This window comes from Entelurus aequoreus, linkage group LG18 (genome assembly GCF_033978785.1).
Source record: "Entelurus aequoreus isolate RoL-2023_Sb linkage group LG18, RoL_Eaeq_v1.1, whole genome shotgun sequence".
NCBI lineage: Eukaryota > Metazoa > Chordata > Actinopteri > Syngnathiformes > Syngnathidae > Entelurus > Entelurus aequoreus.
In genome coordinates, this window is record NC_084748.1 from 40,940,504 (window position 1) to 40,960,943 (window position 20,440).

At 41.3% G+C, this 20,440-nt stretch overlaps 1 protein-coding gene across 3 annotated transcripts in view; it reads right to left on the reverse strand.

Annotated features, from left to right (window-relative positions):
* Positions 1–20,440, reverse strand: part of sorcs3a (sortilin related VPS10 domain containing receptor 3a) — a 712,571-nt gene that overhangs the window by 690,391 nt on the left and 1,740 nt on the right. The window lies entirely within an intron of this gene.

The following is a 20,440-nucleotide window of genomic DNA, read 5'->3' on the forward strand; positions in this document are numbered from 1 at the left end:
TTGTCATTATTAAAGGCCTACTGAAATGACATTTTTTTATTTAAACGGGGATAGCAGATCCATTCTATGTGTCATACTTGATCATTTTGCGATATTGCCATATTTTTGCTGAAAGGATTTAGTAGAGAACAACGACGATAAACTTTGCAACTTTAACGTCACAGGCTGGAAGGCTCCTCACATTTCCCCATTGTTTACACCAGCAGCGAGAGAGATTCGGACCGAGAAAGCGACGATTACCCCATTAATTTGAGCGAGGATGAAAGATTTGTGGATGAGGAACATAAGAGTGAAGGACTAGAATGCAGTGCAGGACGTATCTTTTTTCGCTCTGACCGTAACTTAGGTACAAGGGTTCATTGGATTCCACACTTTCTCCTTTTTCTATTGTGGATCACGGATTTGTATTTTAAACCACCTCGGATACTATATCCTCTTGAAAATCAGAGTCGAGAACGCGAAATGGACATTCACAGTGACTTTTATCTCCACGACAATACATCGGTGAAGCTCTTTAGCTACTGAGCTAACGTGATAGCATCGGGCTCAAATGCAGAGAGAAACAAAATAAATAAACCACTGACTGGAAGGATAGACAGAAGATCAACAATACTATTAAACCGTGGACATGTACTGTAAATACACGGTTAATCATTTCCAGCTTGGCGAAGCTTAAAAATGCTGTTGCTAACGACGCCATTGAAGCTAACTTAGCAACGGGACCTCCCTCACAGAGCTAAAATAAAAACATTAGCGCTCCACCTACGCCAGCCCTCATCTGCTCATCAACACCCGTGCTCACCTGCGTTCCAGCGATCGACGGGAGGACGAAGGACTTCACCCGATCATCCGTGCGGTCGGCGGCCAGCGTCGGCTAGCGCGTCTGTTAGCGCGTCTGCTATCCAAGTCAAAGTCCTCCTGGTTGTGTTGCTACAGCCAACCGCTAATACACCGATCCCACCTACAACTTTCTTCTTTGCAGTCTTCATTGTTCATTAAACAAATTGCAAAAGATTCACCAACACAGATGTCCAGAATACTGTGGAATTTTGAGATGAAAACAGAGCTTTTTTGTATTGGATTCAATGGTGTACCAATACTTCCGTTTAACTAGTGACGTCATGTGCATACGTCATCATACATAGATGTTTTTCAACCGGAAGTTTAGCGGGAAATTTAAAATTGCACTTTATAAGTTAACCCGGCCGTATTGGCATGTGTTGCAATGTTAAGATTTCATCATTGATATATAAACTATCAGACTGCGTGGTTGGTAGTAGTGGGTTTCAGTAGGCCTTTAAGTGGTTTGTCTTTTTATATTGTTTATGTATTGTTGGCAGGTTGAAAACAGCTCAGCGGATTTGCGTGGAGAAACCATCATTTAAACGGCACCGTATAATAATCATCAAAAACGCACGAGAGACAAGAACATTGTTGATGCGGTCACACCACACAGTACATAGGGCTGTGTGGTGTGACCGCACCTGTGAGCGCACCTGTTTTTATTAGCACACACAAATTGGCACAATCAACCACAAATGCATTTTAGCTGTGCGTGTCAGCCTTCAAAAATGAAAACAGGTGTTTAGGAAATAAAAGACAGTTAGGCCAAACGCAATAATTGAGGGCACATCTTAGCATATAAGATTAAACTTTAATTAAGCAAAAATAGGATGTATTATATTATTCGATTAATCGATCGGGATATTCGATAACTAAAATATTCGATAGCTGTAGCTCTAGTTGCAACCTTGGCTAGTTAGGCCTTCTAGTGCTCTAACTTACTTCATAAAAGTGCACATTTTGCAGCCTGGTTATTGACCCCTCTAACAAGAGATGTGGTGCCCTAGAATGATTCATCCAGAGTAATTAATCGTCATCTTTGATGATCATGAATAACTGTCCGTTTTCAGACTTGCTCGTTTAATGCCTGGTGTTTATATGTGCAAAGTTTTAAGTTCTCTGTGGCAACAGTAAATAGACACTTCTTGCGCGTGATATGGTCACCAAAAAAGGAACAAGTGAAACAAATGTGTAGACTAATTAGAGAGAGGGGATGGAAGTGAGATTGAGTGATGAGGGAGACGAGGCCCGCTGGAAGGCTACATAATTTATTATATTCTATTTTTTACTCCTCTCTCTTCTTCCAGAGCCACCGGAGCAGCAGGAAAGAAGTCACTCTATAATGTATTTCCAACGGTAATTTAGGTTGAGGGGTGCGATGAGATGGTCAAAATTTTTTGAACAAGAATCCCCTTCATGCTAAATCATATCACTCCATTTCAAAGACTGCATTTGGAAATGCTTTCCTTTAGTTGTCAGAAAGGGTTTTTGAGTAATTTCCTGCACCCTTGTTTTGTTCCTGGCTCTTCCAGAGACTGCTAACCAATTGTAAGGCATACAACAGCTGAGATAGGCTCCAGCACCCCCCACGACCCCGAAAGGGACAAGCGGTAGCAAATGGATGGATGGACAACAATGTGGGTGTATAAGTTGAAAGACTTAGAAGTTATGGTTTACCTATTCCGGATGGAAAAGTTAAGGTTTTAGCACATTTGCAGGTGTATTTTACTAAATACAGTTTAGTCTATACAAGGATACACGGTGGACTGGTGGTTAGATTGTAGGCCACAATGTCAGGGAGATCTGGCTTCGAATCTCCTTTTTATTTTTTTTATTTTTTTATTTTTTTTATTTTAAACAACATAAAAAAAGACACCGTGTATGGTGAGGATGGTGTTCTGCTGACCTCGACTGCGGATGTTGTGGATCGGTGGGGGGAATACTTCGAAGACCTCCTCAATCCCACCAACACGTCTTCCTATGAGGAAGTAGTGCCTGGGGAATCTGTGGTGGGCTCTCCTATTTCTGGGGCTGAGGTTGCTGAGGTAGTTAAAAAGCTCCTCGGTGGCAAGGCCCCGGGGGTGGATGAGATCCGCCCAGAGTTCCTTAAGGCTCTGGATGCTGTGGGGCTGTCTTGGTTGACAAGACTCTGCAGCATCGCGTGGACATCGGGGGCGGTACCTCTGGATTGGCAGACCGGGGTGGTGGTTCCTCTCTTTAAGAAGGGGAACCGGAGGGTGTGTTCTAACTATCGTGGGATCACACTCCTCAGCCTTCCCGGTAAGGTCTATTCAGGTGTGCTGGAGAGGAGGCTACGCCGGATAGTCGAACCTCGGATTCAGGAGGAACAGTGTGGTTCTCGTCCTGGTCGTGGAACTGTGGACCAGCTCTATACTCTCGGCAGGGTCCTTGAGGGTGCATGGGAGTTTGCGCAACCAGTCTACATGTGTTTTGTGGACTTGGAGAAGGCATTTGACTGTGTCCCTCGGGAAGTCCTGTGGGGAGTGCTCAGAGAGTATGGGGTATCGGACTGTCTGATTGTGGCGGTCCGCTCCCTGTATGATCAGTGCCAGAGTTTGGTCCGCATTGCCGGCAGTAAGTCGGACACGTTTTCAGTGAGAGTTGGACTCCGCCAAGGCTGCCCTTTGTCACCGATTCTGTTCATAACTTTTATGGACAGAATTTCTAGGCGCAGTCAAGGCGTTGAGGGGATCTGGTTTGGTGGCTGCAGGATTAGGTCTCTGCTTTTTGCAGATGATGTGGTCCTGATGGCTTCATCTGGCCAGGATCTTCAGCTCTCGCTGGATCGGTTCGCAGCTGAGTGTGAAGCGACTGGGATGAGAATCAGCACCTCCAAGTCCGAATCCATAGTTCTCGCCCGGAAAAGGGTGGAGTGCCATCTCCGGGTTGCGGAGGAGACCCTGCCCCAAGTGGAGGAGTTCAAGTACCTCGGAGTCTTGTTCACGAGTGAGGGAAGAGTGGATCGTTAGATCGACATGCGGATCGGTGCGGCGTCTTCAGTAATGCGGACGCTGTATCGATCCGTTGTGGTGAAGAAGGAGCTGAGCCGGAAGGCAAAGTTCTCAATTTACCGGTCGATCTACGTTCCCATCCTCACCTATGGTCATGAGCTTTGGGTTATGACCGAAAGGACAAGATCACGGGTACAAGCGGCCGAAATGAGTTTCCTCCGCCAGGTGGCGGGGCTCTCCCTTAGAGATAGGGTGAGAAGCTCTGCCATCCGGGGGGAGCTCAAAGTAAAGCCGCTGCTCCTCCACATCGAGAGGAGCCAGATGAGGTGGTTCGGGCATCTGGTCAGGATGCCACCCGAACGCCTCCCTAGGGAGGTGTTTAGGGCACGTCCGACCGGTAGGAGGCCACGGGGAAGACCCAGGACACGTTGGGAAGAATATGTCTCCCGGCTGGCCTGGGAACGCCTCGGGATCCCCCGGGAGGAGCTGGACGAAGTGGCTGGGGAGAGGGAAGTCTGGGCTTCCCTGCTTAAGCTGCTGCCCCCGCGACCCGACCTCGGATAAGCGGAAGAAGATGAAGATGGATAAAAAAAGACACAAGATACACTTACCATTAGTGCATCAACCCAAGAAAACCCTCCCTCCCCCATTCACACTCATCCACACTCATTTACACAAAAGGGGCTGTCTCTTTCTGTTATTAAAAAAAAGAAAATCTTCTGGTTCCTACAATATAGAATAATACAGTCTGCAAGGGATACAGTCTTTAGAGCACACATTTTCATTAATTACTATCTTTTATGTAATTGTTTTTATATTCCTTTACTTTCAAACAAAACAAACAAAGGACCTTAATCTCCTTTTTGGACATTGGGTTGAAGACTCTAAATAAGGGGTCGGCAACCCGAAATGTTGAAAGAGCCATACTGGACCACAAATACAAGAAAGTAATCGGTCTGGAGCCGCAAAAATTAAAAGTCTTATATAAGTCTTATAATGAAGACAACACATGATGTAAGTGTCTATATTTGCTATATTAGCCTACTCTCAGAATGACCATGTGTCGCAAGCTGATGCAAATCTTTGTTGAAAAGTAATACATATTCTATCCATTTTTACAACATTGGAAAGTATTAGTAAAACTTCTTAGAGCGTGAGCTAACTCCTGGAAATGACTGTCTTAGAATGGCCAAAGGTATAGATGTGTGTGTCCATGTTAAAGGAAACGGCAGGCTGTCTTCTTCTAATGGATTAAGTCCAATCTTTGCAAGCTGGGTAACGTTTGCTGTGGTCTGGAACAACATGGCACACAACTATCAGAAATGCAGCCAATATTACATACAGATAATGTGTCATGAAACATGGAAAAATAAACTAAATACACATAAGTAAAGGAAATTAAAATGAGCTCAAATATAGCTACAAATAAGGCATAATGATGCAATATGTACATACAGCTAGCCTAAAATAGCATTTTAGCATCGAGTAGCTTGCAGTCATGCACTGACTAAATAAGCCTGATTAGCACTCAACACAAAACGTTAACAACAACAAAGTTCACGTTGGTGCATTCATGCGCAGCATAAAACGTTTGGTGGACAAAATGAGACAAAGAAGGAGTGGCATAAAACACATGTTTGTGGCAGCGTCGGAGAAAGCTGTACATGTAAACAAAGTGTTGAGTCACAGTCCACACAATGGTGAGTTCAAGGGCCACTGAAATTAGTAGGACAAAACGGCGCTCGCCAAATACTCTCATCAGTGAAGCATAAACACAAACCTATTAAACAGTGGGCTTTCTAACAATTAGGAAGGTTTGTGTCGTGTTTGTCCTCCTACAGTAGGGGTCGGGAACCTTTTTGGCTGAGAGAGCCATGAACACTGATACAACTAGATGCGTGCATTTTTAAGTAAGACCAACATTTTTAGATTATAATAAGTCTCTTATTCTTTTTTAATAACATTGTTATTCTGAAGCTAACCAATAATAAATAAAATACTTCTTACCATTAATGCGACTTCCTGGTGCGGTAGAAAACGGATGGATGGATTAAAATGCATGAGAATGTTTTATATTTTGAACGTAATTTTTAACACTGTGATTACCAGCTGAATTATTCATTACTTATCGTGTTAAGCAATGTCAGCTAACATTCATCTGAGAGCCAGATGCAGTCATCAAAAGAGCCACATCTGGCTCTAGAGCCATAGGTTCCCTACCCCTGTCCTACAGAAACCATATTACAACAAAAAATATATTTTTCACCCCATTTTTTTCCCATTTCCATACATTTTTGAAAAAGCTCTATGGAGCCACCAGGGCGCAGCTAAAGAGCCGCATGTGGCTCTAGAGCCAGGGGATGCTGACCCCCGCTCTAAATGGTCAAAAGGTATGAATGAGAGTTTAAATGGTTGTCTCTGTGTGTCCCGCAATTGGTGAACTCAGCTGGGATAAGCTTCGGCTTACCCGCAACCCTGGTGAGGATAATTGAAATAGAAAAAGGATGGATGAACATTTAAGTGTGTTGAAACATACACTATATTGTAGGGGTGTAACGGTACACAAAAATGTCGATTCGGTACGTACCTCGGTTTAGAAGTCACGGTTCGGTTTATTTTTGGTACAGTGAGAAAACAACAAAATATACATTTTTTGGTTATTTATTTACTAAATTTGTAAACAATGGCTTTATCCTTTTAACATTGGGAACACTATAATAATTATGCCCATGTTAATCAACATTAAACTGCCTCAAGTTGTTGCTCAGATTAAATAAAATGACAAAACTTTTCTTCTACATATAAAAAGTGCAACATTAAACAGTTTCAAGTCAACTCATCATGCTTAATTTATTACAGCATTTGAGAAGCCTGTAGTTGATTTTTATTATGTAAATGTTATATTTTTATCAACATGTGATAGCAGGGACCCTGCCCTTCAAAACTAGGCTGCTGCATTTCTAATGATTAATGTAACTATAGCTGAAAAAATGGTACAATAGCAATACAAGAGACTATTCATCCCTGAACACCATGGAGTTCATGTAGGCTTAATGATGCAGTTACATTATTATATCAATTATCAGAGACAGAAACTCTTCATTTAACATAATGTCCTGCTTCAACACAGCTCAATCAACACAGAAAAAGGTAAAGTGAAATAACAGACAGACAGGGCTTTGCTGTCCGTAACACACACACACGCACACACACATACACACACACACACACATACACACACACACACACACACACACCCACACACACCGCAAATTTAGCTAACGTTACGCTAAAAGCGAATTAGCCTTCACCTCAAGCCAGGACTGCGAGCGAGCGGATCTGCCGTTTAGGTTTCTAGAAGGTCAACGGGCTCATAGTGATGTAACTAGTAGTTGACTGGGAGGTGTTTATTATAATTTGGGGAGCCTGATGCTTACCTGCTAAACGCTAAGCAATGACTACATGCGCTCTGAATACGCACTGCTGATTGGCTGTTACCGCTCTGAATACGCACTGCTGATTGGCTGTTACCGCTCTGAATACGCACTGCTGATTGGCTGTTACCGCTCTGAATACGCACTGCTGATTGGCTGTTACCGCTCTGAATACGCACTGCTGATTGGCTGTTACCGCTCTGTTTGTAACCAATCAGATGGTTGTGTGGGTGGGACAATGCTGGGTGCTGTGTAGAGTCCTGACAGAGACAGAGGCAGAAGGAAGCGGAGGCGGCTACTTAATATGTTCGTGTGGAAACTCGTTCGGTACACCTCCGAACCGAACCGAAACCCCCGTACCGAAACGATTCAATACAAATACACGTACCGTTACACCCCTACTATATTGCCAAAAGTATTTGGCCACCCATCCAAATGATGAGAATCAGGTGCCCTAATCACTTGGCCCGGTGTATAAAATCCAGCACTTAGGCATGGAGACTGTTTCTACAAACATTTGTAAAAAAATGGGCCGCTCTCTATGATTTCCAGCGTGGAGATGTCATAGGATGCCACCTGTGCAACAAATCCAGTCGTGAAATTTCCTCGCTCCTAAATATTCCACAGTCAACTTTACTATAAGAAAAGTGAAGAGTTTGGGAACAACAGCAAGTCAGCCACCAAGTGGTAGGCCACGTAAACTGACAGATAGGGGTCAGCGGATGCTGAAGCGCATAGTGCAAAGACTTTCTGCACAGTCAGTTTCTACAGAGCTCCAAACTTCATGTGACCTTCCAATTAACCCACACACAGTACGCAGAGAGCTTCATGGAATGGGTTTCCATGGCCTAGCAGCTGGATCTAAGCCATACATCACCAAGTCCAATGCAAAGCGTGGGATGCAGTGGTGTAAAGTACGTCGCCACTGGACTCTAGAGCAGTGGAGACGCCTTCTCTGGACTGATGAGTCACGCTTTTCCATCTGGCAATCTGATGGACGAGTCTGGGTTTGGAGGTTGCCAGGAAAACGCTACAATTCGGACTGCATTGTGCCCCGTGTGAAATGTGGTGGAGGAGGAATTATGGTGTGGGGTTGGCCCCTTAGTTCCAGTGAAAGGAACTTTGAATGCTCCAGGATACCAAAAAATGTTGGAAGATTCCATGGGATGGCACTTCAAGTTCATATGTGAGTAGAGGCAGGTGGCCGAATACTTTTGGCAATATAGTGTATTAATACATACCTGGTGATCACCTGGTGCGTCACCCATGCTAGGATGACAATGTATGAAGGTTAGCTAGTTTGTCATGACTGTCAAATAACAAGGACTTGTTCCCGTACGGCAGTTCTCCCTAGCACTATTCACAAGTGCGTGTGTGCATGCTTGTGTGTGCTCTTTTCATTCTAAAGGCAGATTTAAGTATTCCCATCATACGCAGTTGGCTCTTTTGATGACTACCCAGTTATGGCTGATCTCTTGCACGAGTTCCTGTGCTTTGGAAGATTACTAAAGCTAAGTCTATAGTCCCTCAACAGGAACAGTATCATCAAAGAAGCACAATAAATAAACATAATTGCATGGAAAAGCAGCATCAATCAGAAGTAGTTTGCTTTGTTCATACAATGCTGATGAAGAAATCTTACACAGCGCATCATAGTAAAAGGTTGTCAATAAGATGTTGAGACTTTTTAAAATACATGAATGGATATTATATATTTTAAGATGACAGAAAAAAAAGTCCTAGGAAAAGCTTTTGCTGTTATATCGAAGCTGTCGGACATGCTCAGTGGCCTAGTGGTTAGAATGTCGATCAGCCTTGAGATCGATAGGTTGTGAGTTCAAACCCCAGGCCAAGTAATACCAAAGACTATAAAAATGGGACCCATTACGTCCCTGCTTGGCACTCAGCATCAAGGGTTGGAATTGGGGGTTAAATCCCCAAAAACGATTCCCGGGCGCGGCCACCGCTGCTGCTCACTTCTCCCCTCATTTCCAAGGGGGTGAGGGTGATGGGTCAAATGCAGAAGATAATCTCACCACACCTAGTGTGTGACAATCATTGGTACTTTGCGCGATATAAGATATAAATAATATAAATTTGGCCGACGATAGCTTTTAATACCGAATTTTCTGGACTATAGGACGCACCGGTATATAAGCCGCACCCACTAAATTTTAGAAGAAAATGTCTTTATATTAGTCGATATATAACCCCCCTTCTCTCCTTCCAATACGTGCTGTTGCCCTATAGTAAGTCCCTTCCGCATACCTGTCAAAACGTAAAATGTTGGGCGGGAAATCTAGTTGTTGTCCTTCTTTTTGTTTGTTTTCGCCACTGCAACGATCCGAGTCGCATGGCAAGCCTCCGTTTGCAACACTCAGAGCTCATTAAGGGAGTGCCACAAGTTTCAAGTTCTGTGATTCAATCAAATAACACGGCAGAGCTGGATGGACATGAAGATGACAGAAAATATATAAATTCCTAAAATCCAAACTTTGTATGAATATCTTGACGAATAAGATACTTATTATATAAGTAAAGAAGAGCAGGCTGCAGCTCACACGTTCATACTTTCTGTAACATCAAGGAAGAAATTATGTCTCAACTATCAGTTATGTGAAGGAGCCCAGAATTGTTTTATTTGAATATTCTTAATATTTCAGGGCTCCTTACAATGTATTTAATATATAAACTGCTATAAAATGGCATAAAATTGATTAGATGGCGAGTTTTTGTGATGTAAAGAACTTTTGTTGGAGTGCCGTCCATGAAATTAATATTATAAATGTTTTTTTTTTACATCCATCCATTTGCTACCGCGTGTCCTTCTCTGGGTTGCCCCAGCTGCACTCGAGCGGAAGGCATTGCACAACCTGGACAAGTTGCCGCCTAATTGGATGGCCAACATAGATAGCATTCACACTCACATTCACACATTAGGGTCAATTTAGTGTTCCCAAACAGCCTATCCCCAGGTGCATGTCCCTGGAAGCGGGAGAAAGCCGGAGTACCCGGAGAGAAACCACCAAGTCACAGCGAAAACAAGCAAGCTCCACACAAAAAGACCCCGACACCGGGAATTGAACTCAGGACCTTCTCGTTGCGAGGCACTGGTGTTAACCACTTACTACCGTGCTACAAATGTTTTGTTTTGATTCGGAAAAGGCCATAATTTGACTAATTTTCCCAAGAGATTGCCCACATTTTGAAATGCAAATGTTGATGCTTCTCCGACCCACGGCATTAGACAAACATATTAATTGTGTTTGTGAAATCCCCTGATGTTTTTTAGTGATAAATTAACTAGAACATTAGCGCCGCCTAAAACATCATAGGATAGGATAGGACTTTATTGTCATTGCACAAGTACAACAAAACTATGTTTTCAGCACAAACCCGTTCAAGATTAGCCAAACAAACAGTGTACAGGGTTACAGAACAGGAACGCTGATGGGTCGCCGAAGCTGCCCCGTAAAATATGAGAAAAAAGTATAACGCTGCGGAAGAAGATGAGTAAAAAAAATACAATCTAGACTGGGCTCCTAAGGGGGCCTAGTCTGGAGTGGGAAAAAACCTCCATGCAATGCACACATAAACACGTTACATTTAATCACGACAACTCGCAACAGAGGGGCGGGGAGTTGGGACCCTGGAGGTCAACTGCTGCTATAACCGCCCTCACCAATCAATCAATCAATCAATCAATCAATGTTTATTTATATAGCCCTAAATCACAAGTGTCTCAAAGGGCTGAGGCAAGACAGAAAGTTTACTAAGTTTATACATAGTTTAATACTAAATTTTGTAGCTACTTGTCCAACATGTCCTAAAAAAAAGGTTTTAAAGCTATGTCCAGCTGTTTACTGACTTATACTAGTCATGTTTAGCTAACTTTTACTGCAAATGAATATCGGCTCTAAATAACGCTTATCAGCCTCCAAGACTTCTAATAATCGGTATCGGCCAAGAAATGACCATATCGGTCAATCTCTACTCTAAACACGAGTATAGTCTCCAATACAGGGTTCGTACACCTTTTCCATGGCCAAATTCAAGCACTTTTTTAAGGACTTTCAAGATAAATGTTCCAGTTTTTCCAGTACCCTTCAAAAGGCGAAAACCAGTGTGACTCAATCCATAGCCTTGTTTGAATTCACCAAATGCTGTCTGTAGAAAAAATATGGAAGATCTGCTAAAACCTAAGCCTAACATTGAACCAGCAGTTATCATTAACTGAATGGGGCATAGAAAATGAAGCAGTGTTTCTATTCAATGTCATTGGTGTTTGCAAATGTGTCTCAATTTGTGTTGTTTTCAAATTTCTTGTTCTTTTTCTTACTTACAGCACTCAATGACATGCAACAGCACGGATTGATTCACACCGTATTTGTGCTTGTACACTGCATAATGTGATATAAATACACGCACCCTCAAAATTTCAATTTCACTAATTTATTAACAGAACTGTTCCACATTAATATAAGGATAATACATTAAAGGAAAATATTGTGTCGGTCACCTTTCGTTAGGCATATCTAGCCTTATAACTGTGGCTATGATAAGAAATGAACAAAAAGACAAAAGTTTACTTTTTTTTGCTTTCACTGAGTGTGCCAGACAAGTTGAAATAATAAAGCAAGAAATGCATACAACCATGTTGTGTAAAAACTACAAAATCATTCATATTAACTCAGCTCTAAGTTGTGAAAAAGTTACAAATTATACATTACATGACCTTCACAGTACAAACAAGTCCAATAATGTAACCATTTTAATGCAATTAACCGAAACGACAAAATGTAACTTGTTTGCTTTAACTGAGGTAGTCACACAAGTTAAGTAGACAACCAAAATAATGGAGCAAAAAATACATCGAACCATGTTGGATTTCCTTTTTGCATACTTTGCAGCAGGCTACACGTGGATTTGGTCCACGTTTTATCCAAAGTTTGTAATTGTCATTTTCCATCCAATGTTTATTAAAACGACAACCGCCCGGCATGACGGACCGATGCACCACTGTCCTCTTGGGGGCGACACCTAGCCGTGTATACGGCTCTGGCATGACAACAACCTAATGTAAGGGCTTGTGCAAAGCCAACAGATCAAATGTGTAGCTTTCATTTTTCAGGAAACATATTTTATTGTTTTCTATTTTATAATTAGCCTATTGAGTCAGACTGCCGAGAAATATGATGAACATTTCCAAGCATTTCATCCAAAATTCAAACATTTTTCAAACCTTGAAAACACAACATTAAAATTTAAGCATTTTCAAGGTTTTTAAGCACCCATACGAACTCTGCCAATAACACCAGGAAAAAATGCTAGTGTCACGGTTGGGTCGCATGTTTATGCGTGGGTTGTTCTCCCAGGATGCAGACTGAAACTCCGGAAGCAATATGCAGGTAAAGAAAAATATGTATTCCTCATAAATTACACAGGGTACAAACAAAAGAGACGCGTGCCGATTGCTCGGGGAGCTAAGGCGAAACTTAGCACAGGAATCAAAAAGGTAACAAGCATCGGAACTAGAAACAAGGTATACCAACTTAACTGTTGCATAAAGCAAACAAGAAAGCCAGACTGAGTGTGGTGAAAAACGGTAGGAATAAGTAGCTCTCTGATTAGTGCCAAGGAGCAGGTGAGCGTCCCGAACACTAATCAGAGGCAGGTGAAAACAATCTGCCGTCATGGCAACTAAAAACACAAACCCAGGGGTGCTCAAAACAGGAACTGAGGGAGTCAAAAACTAAACAAACATGATCCGGGCAAAGGATCATGACAGCTAGATTTTTTGCTAGTAATTTTTTACAAACAAAACTCTGTATAAGGATTAGAGAAGTCTCTTGTAATTTGAAAAATTCTCAATAAAGTGGAGCCTGTCTTGCATTGTACAATAAGGAGTAACAATTGAAAAATAGACCAAAACGATCTAATATAAGAAAAAAATGTATGTTAATACCAAATGCTAAAAACACAGATTAGTAAAAAATGTATACATTTTTTAGCATCTTTAAAAAAATATATGTGCATCATCACTGATTGTGCAAATTGTAAGCCAAGTCATATTGACCCTGGCCACGTCTCCAGCTACGCCCCCACCACCACAAGTATATTGGCAATGTAGGGGAAATCCTGAAGTAGATTAATAATAGTTTTGAGTAAATAATACAACTGGAAATGGCGCAAAAGTAGGAGCCTTTGTAACTGGTTATGAAATGGTTATATTATCATTTATAAGCCAAAACATGTACTGTGATATATATCGCTAACATACAAGGCCGCAATATATATATATGGCATTACATATTTTAGGCCATATTGCCCATTCATAAAAATTATATTGTGTCTATTGTTTATTTAAAATATGTCAGTGTGTGTAAGTACTTTTTGAGCAACAATTTTGTGATAACTTTAAACAATAACTGTGATATGACTAGGACTGGGCGGTATGACCCATTTGAATTTGGTAAAACCCAATTGAATCCCTTTACGGTAACGGTATATATTAAGTTAAGGTACCACTGATAGTCACACACACACTAGTTGTGGTGAAATTTGTCCTCTGCATTTGACCCATCCCCTTGTTCCAACCCCTGGGAGGTGAGGGGAGCAGTGAGCAGCAGTGATGGCCGCGCATAGGAATCATTTTGGTGATTTAACCCCCAATTCCAACCCTTGATGCTGAGTGCCAAGCAGGGAGGTATTGGGTCCCATTTTTGGAGTCTTTGGTATGACTCGGCCGGGGTTTGAACTCACAACCTACCGATCTCAGGGCGGACACTCTAACCACATCTGGGTATAAATGTTGTGGTGTACAATTTATAATGGAAGTGTTTCTGAATGGGTTGTGTAGTCCCCTAGCAAAGCTAAATTGATTTAAAAACAACATAAAACATAAAAACATATACCGTATTTTTCAGAGTATAAGTTGCTCCGGAGTATAAGTCGCACCGGCCGAAAAGGCATAATAAAGAAGGAAAAAAACATATATAAGTCGCATTTTTTGGGGAAATTTATTTCATAAAACCCAACACCAAGAATAGACATTTGAAAGGCAATTTTAAATAAATAAAAAATTGTGAACAACAGGCTGAATAAGTGTACGTTATATGACGCATAAATAACCAACTGAGAACGTGCCTGGTATGTTAACGTAACATATTATGGTAAGAGTCATTTAAATAACTATAACATATAGAACATGCTATACGTTTACCAAACAATCTGTCACTGCTAATCGCTAAATCTGATGACATCTTATACGTCTGGTCCCTTACGTGAATGAGCTAAATAATATTATTTGATATTTTACGGTAATGTGTTAATAATTTCACACATAAGTCGCTCCTGAGTATAAGTCGCACCCCCGGCCAAACTATGAAAAAAACTTCGACTTATAGAACGAAAAATACGGTAATATAAATTGTATAGCATTTATTGTGCAGAACAATAACAGAAATAGGGCTAGGCGATATGGCTGAAAACTGCATCACAATGTACATTTTTAAAATTGACCGATTTAGAAAATTATTGATATTTTTTAAGCCTGCCAATAAATACAGTAATAAAATAATTATGACGTACATTAGGCGCACCGAGTTATAAGGCGCACTGTCGATTTTTGAGAAAATGAAAGGATTTTAAGTGCGCCTTATAGTCCGAAAAATACAGTACATCACACATCAGGTCCTGATCAAATAAATAGAATTATGGAACTATCAAAATAAAAGACAGACTGTCGGTCTGTGATTATGCAGTGTACCACACATCAACGTCAAGGCGCCCTCAAGGTGTTTCATTTTGACAGTGTGTGATTATGTCAGGATGATTGCAATCCCGTCAAGCATGTAGGGAACTGACGGATGATAGACGACCTCGTCGCAGGGTTTTGTTATAGTACTTGATCCTGACATGGGAACACTACGAATTGCAACACGTTTGGACAGAAGATAGTCATTGCTTTCACGGCGTTAAAGATAACAGGACAATTGTGGATGGGTAATAAATAGTGTACGTCATTTTGTGTACAACCCATTTTACATGAAGCGAGAATACCACACTTCTATAGAAGCTTTTCATGTCACGGTTTTGATTGATTGATTGAAGCTTTTATTAGTATATTGCACAGTACAGTACATAGTCAGTACAATTGACCACTAAAGGCGTACTGAAATGAAATGATCTTATTCAAACAGGGATAGCAGGTCCATTCTATGTGTCATACTTAATCATTTTGCGATATTGCCATATTTTTGCTGAAAGGATTTAGTAGAGAACATCGACAATAAAGTTTGCAACTTTTGGTCGCTGATAAAAAAGCCTTGCCTGTACCGGAAGTAACGTGACGTCACAGGTTGTGGAGCGCCTCACATCTGCACATTGTTTACAATCATGGACGCCAGCGGCGAGAGCGATTCGGACCGAGAAAGCGACGATTACCCCATTTGTTTGAGCGAGGATGAAATATTTGTGGATGAGGAAAGTGAGAGTGAAGGATTAGAGGGCAGTGGAAGCGATTCAGATAGGGAAGATGCTGTGAGAGGCGGGTGGGACCTGATATTCAGCTGGGAATGACTAAAACAGTAAATAAACACAAGACATATATATACTCTATTAGCCACAACACAACCAGGCTTATATTTAATATGCCACAAATTAATCCGCATAACAAACACCTCCCCCCTCCCGTCCATATAACCCACCAATACAACTCAAACACCCGCACAACACACTCAATCCCACAGCCCAAAGTACTGTTCACCTCCGTAAAGTTCATACAGCACATATATTTCCCCAAAGTTACGTACGTGACATGCACATAGCGGCACGCACGTACGGGCAAGTGATCAAATGTTTGGAAGCCAAAGCTGCATACTCACGGTGGCGCGTCTGCTATCCAACTCAAAGTCCTCCTGGTTGTGTTGCTGCAGCCGGCCGCTAATACACCGCTTCCCACCTACAGCTTTCTTCTTTGCTGTCTTCATTGTTCATTAAACAAATTGCAAAAGATTCACCAACACAGATGTCCAGAATACTGTGGAATTTTGCGATAAAAACAGACGACTTAATAGCTGGCCACAATGGTGTCCCAATATGTCCGCTACAGTCCGTGACGTCACGCGCAAACGTCATCATACGGAGATGTTTTCAGCAGAATATTTTGCGGGAAATTTAAAGTTGCACTTTACTAATCTAACCCGGCCGTATTGGCATGTGTTGCAATATTAAGATTTCATCATTGATGTATAAACTATCAGAGTGCGTGGTCGGTAGTAGTGGGTTTCAGTAGGCCTTTAATAAGAACAAGTATAGACATTTGATTATTTACAATCCGAGGATGTGGTGGGGGGGGGGGGTTGTCTTAGGCTAGGGTTGTAGCTGCCTGTGGGTGTTATTTTAGTGCGGTTTTGAAGGGGGATAAAGATGTACTTTCCTTTGCACCTGTTGGGAGTGCATTCCATATAGATGTGGCATAGAAGGAGAATGAGTTAAGACCTTTGTTAGATCGGAATCTGGGTTTGACGTGGTTAGTGGAGCTCCCCCCTGGTGTTGTGGTTATGGCGGTCCTTTACGTTCTGGTTCTGGTGTTTATTATGATTTCTATACGTGTCATAACAGGGAAAGGAAACCTGCATGAAACAGAGAGAAAAGACAAAGAGGAAACAGCGTATTGTGTGCAACAAATGTCCCTCATTAGAATTAGACAGGGAGTTGAATTATCACTGAACCATCAGGGTGGCTCCAGTGACTCTGAAGAGTCGGATTAAAAACAGCCAATGCTCTTGATTGGTTTGCAACAAACACCTCAGCAGTGAGAAATTGCCGAGTTGAATAGTCAGTGAAAAAGCACTCAGGGTTAAAGCCAGCGATCCAAGCTGCAGCCAGCCAGTCATCCTTATTAGCAAGCCACTTACTCTTGCTTTAACTTAACTACCACTTGAGACAAGTCAGAGGACTTCACGTTTAATCTCCCTGTCTTCCCACTCCGTTCAGCAGCTAGAAATTGCTCCGGGGGGTGATGAAGCTCAAGAAGCATATCTCTCATGAGAAACGCCTTATGGCGAGGCGTTATTTTTGCTTCCATTTTGCAATAACAGTGAAAAAGACTTTGATATAATGGCCTTGGTCATCAAGATAATGATCAAAGATTTTAAGTTGAGGGGCAGTGGGACACGAAAATGCCGCTCTCGGCTCAGCGGGCAGCGCACACTCAAACATGTGCGTGTGTGTGTGCACACAAACATGTTCTGCTCACATTGCCTCAGTCTTTACTGCGGGTAAAAAACAAGTCCATGCACCATGTCATAATCAACACAGACAAGCCTGAATATGAGATTTTTTTTTTTCAATTGGAATAAAGCAATAGCATCAGCCACAACAACAAATTTAAAAGCATGTGTCACCATAAAGAGGCCAACGGCTCCTTGAACAGGAGCTTTGATTCATATTGTGACTTTGTTCCTGTCTTTTGGGAACTCTGTCGTGTTAAAGAGGGAGGTTCTGTCAACCATTTAGTACACACAATAAAACTGACTAATGAATGTGGCACCTTAAATTCACCCAGGTGGTGATGTCGGGAACATTTGCTGGTGTTTAAAAGATGTACACACTATGACTACTGTTGTCTTTGTCACTTATAGAGATGTATCGATTACTGGTATAAACGATAAATTCTGGTAAAACTCCAGACAGTTAATATTACTGTTTTGAGTTAAAATGACCAAAAAAAGGTAATTGATAATCGCACTTTGATGAACTCACTGACCGGTAACACTACTTATTATTAAAAATGCTTATTCTTACCTATTAGCAGTGTTGGGTTAGTTACTGAAAACCAGTAACTAGTTACAGTTACTAGTTACTTTATTTCAAAAGTAACTCAGTTACTAACTCAGTTGCTTGCACCAAAACAATTTGACATGTGGACTCGTCAGACCACAGAACACTTATCCACTTTACATGAGTCCATCTTAGATGATCTCGGGCCCAGAGATGCCGGCGGCGTTTCTGGATGTTGTTGATAAATGGCTTTCGCTTTGCATAGTAGAGCTTTAACTTGCACTTACAGATGTAGCGACAAACTGTATATAGTGACAGTGGTTTTCTGAAGTGTTCCTGAGCCCATGTGGTGATATCCTTTACAGATTGATGTCGGTTTTTGATACAGTGCCATCTGAGGGCTCGAAGGTCATGGTCATTCAATGTTGGTTTCCGGCCATGCCGCTTACGTGGAGTGATTTCTCCAGATTCTCTGAACCTTTTGATGATATTATGGACCGTAGATGTTGAAATCCCTAAATTTCTTGCAAGTGCACTTTCAGAAACGTTGTTCTTAAACTGTTTGACTATTTGCTCACGCAGTTGTGGACAAAGGGGTGTACCTCGCCCCATCCTTTCTTGTGAAAGACTGAGCATTTTTTGGGAAGCTGTTTTTATACCCAATCATGGCACCCACCTGTTCCCAATTAGCCTGCACACCTGTGGGATGTTCCAAATAAGTGTTTGATGAGCATTCCTCAACTTTATCACTATTTATTGCCACCTTTCCCAACTTCTTTGTCACGTGTTGGTGGCATCAAATTCTAAAGTTAATGATTATTTGCAAAATAAAAAAATGTTTATCAGTTTGAACATCAAATATGTTGTCTTTGTAGCATATTCAACTGAATATGGGTTGAAAATTATTTGCAAATCATTGTATTCTGTTTATATTTACATCTAACACAATTTCCCAACTCATATGGAAACAGGGTTGGTAATTGGATTGTATGGTCGGAATGAATGCAATACATGCAATGACGTCATGGCTCCATTCATTGTAAGCAGACTTTTATTTACGTTTATTTACAAGTTAGAATGCATTAAAAAACACACATATGTGTTCTCGGATCAGGCCCGCGAACAGTTTTTTTTCCGGCACGCGGGATGAGTTTGCTAAGTATAAAAATTAACCTGAATTTTTTTAATGAAATAAACAGCTGTTATAAATGTGTCCACTGGATGTCACAATAGCAATTATTTCTATATTTGTAAATGATGCTACATATGTACAAAATAAACCACATCTTAGTACATCAGTCGAGGAAAATGTTTAAACTACATAAAAAACATACTGTAATTTGATTTTCATAAAAAAAATGTATCTTGATAGATTGAAAATTAGTTTAGTTAGTTTAGTTTAGTCTTTATTTGAAGGGACAATGCACCGAAACATTAAGCTCAAAGACAGATATGTTCTGTACCAGATTATAGCTAAATAGCTCATTTCCATCTGCAGTCCCTGGCTACCTAAATTAAAGGGATACTAAAATCATGCAAAACAATTATAACAATAAAATCATACTATAGCATGTAATCAAATTAAGAAAAGTCATAACATGCCCTTTCATTGACAAATACGTATTATACAATACAACCACACCTCATTTACATCATAACACAGACAATACATGCTCTTGTTCACATCTGTTGTTCACTATGGACTGGACTCTCACTATTATGTTAGATCCACTATGGACTGGACTTTCACAATATTATGTCAGACCCACTCGACGTCCATTGCATCCGGTCTCCCCTAGAGGGGGGGGTCCTCTCCAAGGTTTCTCATAGTCATTCACATCGACGTCCCATTGGGGTTGTGAGTTTTTCCTTGCCCTTATGTGGGCTCTGTACCGCGGATGTCGTTGTGGCTTGTGCAGCCCTTTGAGACACTTGTGATTTAGGGCTATATAAATAAACATTGATTGATTGATTGATCTGTCATCATTTGTAAAACACAACCATGATTTTAACAGACACACCTCACAGTTTACAACAAAATGCCCTCATGGATAAATATAATACACATTAAGTTGATGTGTCAGTCATAGTGCCCACCTCTAAATTAACCAGTGAGTTGACTGATGAACATTATCAGATAATTTATTCAGAAAATATAAATGACAAAAAAAGATTAAATACTATTAACCGCAACATGTAAGTGTAAAAAAAAAAAACATTATGAGTTGTACATTTTCAGAATGTGCTTGTTCATTCATCAATGAGCCCCGCGGAGCACACCTCGGTACACGCCCACGGCCGCTCATCTCCTGCACGTGTCATCAACTGCAGTCAATCAGCACTCTGCGCACCTGTCGTTGATGATCTTCCCGGGCTTCTTAAGCCAGTGCAGACCTGCGTTCCGGG